A 4,511-nucleotide genomic window follows, 5' to 3' on the forward strand; every position below is an offset into this window, starting at 1 on the left:
TTAACAATCAAAGGATTCCTATGCCCAATTTAAAGTATTTATCACTCAGTTTTACCGTGTATCCCTCCATTCACCAGTAGAGGATTCCTAGGCTCAATTGAGGCATTCACATCCAAACTTTACCATGTATCCCATCCACAGATTCCTAGGCCTTGCGAATAATCTGGAGACCACCCCACTCAGCTTCAAGTCCATCTGGAAATCCATCTCAACCAAAATATGAGAACCCTATCACACCATGGTTATCTAAAAATGGCAAGGCAAGGCTGAAAAGAACTATCACACCTAGAAAAACCCATGTGAATGACAACAAGAGAACCAAGAGCATACATGCATGCCATAACTAGCAAGGAAATCACACATGCAAATCGAGACTTGCAATTAATATCATTATAGTTGCTTGATCCTACTCTTCCTTGCTTGATCGTTGCTTCCTCTCAGTTTCTTTGCTTTTTTTGATCCAATGTTGAAGTTCTACAAGAAAAATCTGAGTGTCCAAGAGTGAGAGAGAGAGCTCCAAAACTAAACTGACAAAAAGCTACAAATTGATCCTCATGAACCTTTTTATTAATGAGACCTCTATTTTATTCAATTTCCATTATTTTTGTTCATTTTCCTTTTCACATGCAACTTGTGACCGTTCACCTTCTTTTTCTGCTAATTTCCATTATTTTCATAAATGAAATGCCAATTAATGCCTCTTGCATTTTCAAAGCCTTGGCTGATTTCTTTAGCCATAATAAACCAAATGAACACCCACACTAGATTTTTTTTCCCAACATTCAGTTTGGAATAAGTGTCACATCACCTTGGTTATTATTTTTCCTTTATTAACATTATTTACATGGAATTTTGACCATAGCTATTACAGCTAAAAAGAGGAACATTCAAGTACAAAAGTAAGATCCCAATAAAATGTTTGAATTGTGGTGAAATTGGTCATTTTGCTTCAAAGCATCCTTATGCAAAGAACTCAGATGATGAAGAGGAGGCTTTGAGGAAAGCAAAGAAGAATAAAAAAAGATACAAGAATTAGGGTAAAAAGAAAGGCCTCAAGAAAAGTTTGTACTCAAAGGAAGACAACTCTTCATCTGAAGAAGAGAGTCTAGACATTGGAAACCAAATTAAGTGATCTAAATAAGCAAGCTAAAGGTCGTAACAAAAATATGGAAAATTCAACAAATATTATCATCAATCTCAAAGTGTGGTTGGAAGAAGCAAATAAAATTGAAGAATCACTCAAGAAGGAGGTGGAAGATAACATCCATTCAAAGGAAGATCTAGAAGCATAAGTTGTCTCTCTAGAAAGGAAGCACTGAAGAGGAAAAACCAACAAAACTTTGCAAATAACACCAATATTTTGGATGAAATTATTCACAGTTAAAGATCATGCAGTGACAAGATTAGATTATGATATAGGGCCACATTCATCAAAGGCTCTAACTCCATGATGACAGAAAAATAAGTTCAATAGAAAACATATACTGACATAGTCAAGAACTCCGAGGAAAGCATCCCTTTCAAAGAAAAGGCTCAAGCTCAACTGGTGCAAAATCAAAAGCCTACAAGGAAGAGATCACAAGAGAAAGGCAGAGAATTGTACTACAAAGAAGGTCTCCTCCCAGATATCAAAATATCTTTCTTAGAGTCTGCTATTCTTGCAACACATTTGGACATAAGTTTGTAAACTGTAAAGCTTATGCTATGTATAGAAGCTACTCCGGGATTGATTATTCTAAAAGATCTAAAGAATATTACAAACATAGTTATAAAAAAATTGGACACTTAAGCAATGAAGTATAATGCTATAGATGCAACAACTTTGGACACCAAGCTAAATATTGCAAGATAACCAATCCTCCAAGGGAATTACAACATGTAGATGCTCCTCCAAATATTTGGAAGAGAAATTGAATGTTCTGGCATTGCCTTTAAAGCCCAAAGAAATAAAAGTGTGTGGTATGTTAATAGTGGCTGCTCAACACATATGTCAAGGGATAATAAAAAAATTTGTATCTCTACAAGAAGATAACGATGAAATAGTCTCATTTGGAAACGATGGCTCTGTAAACGTGATAGGAAAGGGAACTATTAAGCTCAGAAGCAAGAAATACACAATAAAAGATGTGTTACTCAAGAAAATTTGAACCAAAATCTACTAAGTGTGATTCAAATGTGTGATCAAGGGCATGTGTCATTGTTTAACTCAAAGAAATGTGAAATACGAAGGGAGAAATCAGGTAGGTTTTTGGCGACAACAACAAGAACTCCAAATGATGTATACAACTTAGATGAGATTGGAAAGGAAGGTTGTTTCTTGGCTAAAGAGGATGAAAGTTAGCTCTAGCACATAAGGATGTGACACAAAAACTAATATGCATGTTATGTACATATCAAGGAAAATAATCTTATATCAACTTTATATAGAAATAAAATAATAATACTAATTTTTTTTTACGGTTAATACATTTTATATTTTTTGTTGAATTGTGCTTGAAATCCAAAAAAATTATATTTTTTCTCTCAATTTTGTTTAAAATTGAACAAAGATTTGTAATGTACCCCAAAGTAAAATTTGAAAATGTTGAATCCATTTTATATATTCAAAAATGCAACTTTATATATATATATATAGAGAGAGGGGGAATCAAATATATAAAGGCGCAATTTAATTCATATTTTGCACTTTAAAAGCGGTTTGCACTTGTAAATAAATCAAACTATACTTTTCCAAAATTTCATAAATTTCAAACTTGATGACTAAAAAGTTACATCTTAATAGAAAGTTATATCCTAATAAAAATCAGCTACATAAACGCTAACTTCATCAATGAAAGGTCACAAGTCCTTGAAGACCAAGAGCTATGTACATGAAAGAAAAAATAACTATATACATGAGAGCTAGTGTCAACCGAACATGCCTCCCATGCCTTTGGAACCCATCTGCTTCATTAAGTTCTGCAACCCTCCCATGCCACCAATCTGCTTCAGCATTTGGGGTGGAAGAGCCTTGCTCATCTGTTGAGCATTCATATTCTTGGGAAAGCCACTCATCTTACCACCCTCCTTGGGAATCTTAAGGCCCTTCATCTTGCTCGAAACCTTAGCCAACCGTTTGTATTCTTCCATCATTGCCATCACTTCCTGAACAGGACGACCAGATCCACGAGCCACTCTCACCATTCTCGACTCAGTCATGAACTTGGGATCCAAACTATCAAGCTCTTTATTTGTCATGGAATCCATCATGGTCATGAACCTTCTGATACGCAACTGGCTTTCCTTTTCCTTGCCCTTGGGCATCAGTTCCCGATTGAATCCAGGAATCATGGAAAGCATCTCACCAATAGACCCCATTTGAAGAATGTTCTGGAACTGCTCATACATGGTTCTCAATGTGAATTTGCCCTGAGAAAGTTTCTGCAAGAGATCAGATTCTCCATCCACAGGCACAACTTCCTGAATTTTATTTATGAAACCAGACCAATCCCCCATGCCCAGAATTCTCTTCACAAATGGCTTCACATCAAAAACCTCAAAATCTCCCATGTGTTCCCCTGTTCCAAGAAATATAATAGGGCTCTTTGTTGCTGCAACAGCACTGAGTGCACCTCCACCCTTTGCATGCCCATCCATTTTAGTAACAATCACAGCTCCTACAGAAACAGTATTCTTGAAAGCCTGTGCCTGATCAAATGCAGCTTGCCCAATACTGCTATCCATGACAAATATCACAAGGTCTGGATTTGTTGCTTGGGCTACTTGTCTCATTTCCTCAAATAATGCAGCCTCCTGCTTGTGCCTCCCACTGGTATCCACAATTATGAGATCCCTATTTTCTCTCTTAAATCTATCTACCCCTCCCCCTGCAATTTTTACAGGATCTTGTTCTGTATAGCTTCCATAGAAGGGGATGTTGACCCTAGTGGCATTCTGTTTGAGCTGATCAAAAGCACCAGCCCTAAATGTATCTGCACAGACCAGGGCTGGCTTCCAGCCCTTCTTTTGATAATACTGTGCATACTTTGTACATGTAGTAGTCTTGCCAGAGCCCTGTAACCCTACAAACATGACAATACTGGTTTTCTTTTTGTTTGGGGAATAAGCAGGTTTTCCAGGGTCCAGCATTCTGCACAATTCATCAAAAATAGCCTGTTGAATGATCTTTCGTTTATTGTGACCAGCAGCCACGCCGTGTAAATTGACAATCTTTTTTATGTTGCTCTGCATTTCGCGGACAATTTTGAATTGGACATCGGCCTGGAGTAAAGCTCTTGATATCTCGTTCAAGCAGCTATTGAAGACTGTTTCGTCAATAATGGTGGCATTGCTCATGCTCTGTATGGCGCGGGAGATACTCCCGCCTAGCTCTGCCAACACCATTCTTGTTGAAACTCAACCTGCTGGAACGTATTTGAGATTCTCAATTACAGTTCTGAGGGCAAAATAAAAAATTACAGCGAGAACCGAAGCTGGAATCCACTGGTTATCGTCAGACTGCGAACGAAAAT

The 4,511-nt window shown here is 37.2% G+C and overlaps 1 pseudogene; it reads right to left on the reverse strand.

The window, feature by feature from the left end:
• Positions 1-2,907: 2,907 nt before the first annotated feature.
• On the reverse strand, positions 2,908-4,511 carry LOC149182367 (signal recognition particle subunit SRP54 2 pseudogene; annotated as a pseudogene).

The sequence above is a fragment of the Pinus tabuliformis genome, chromosome 3_2, assembly GCF_031772625.1.
Source record: "Pinus tabuliformis cultivar Carrire ecotype Pingquan chromosome 3_2, CPIR1, whole genome shotgun sequence".
In the NCBI taxonomy this organism is placed as follows: Eukaryota; Viridiplantae; Streptophyta; class Pinopsida; order Pinales; family Pinaceae; genus Pinus; species Pinus tabuliformis.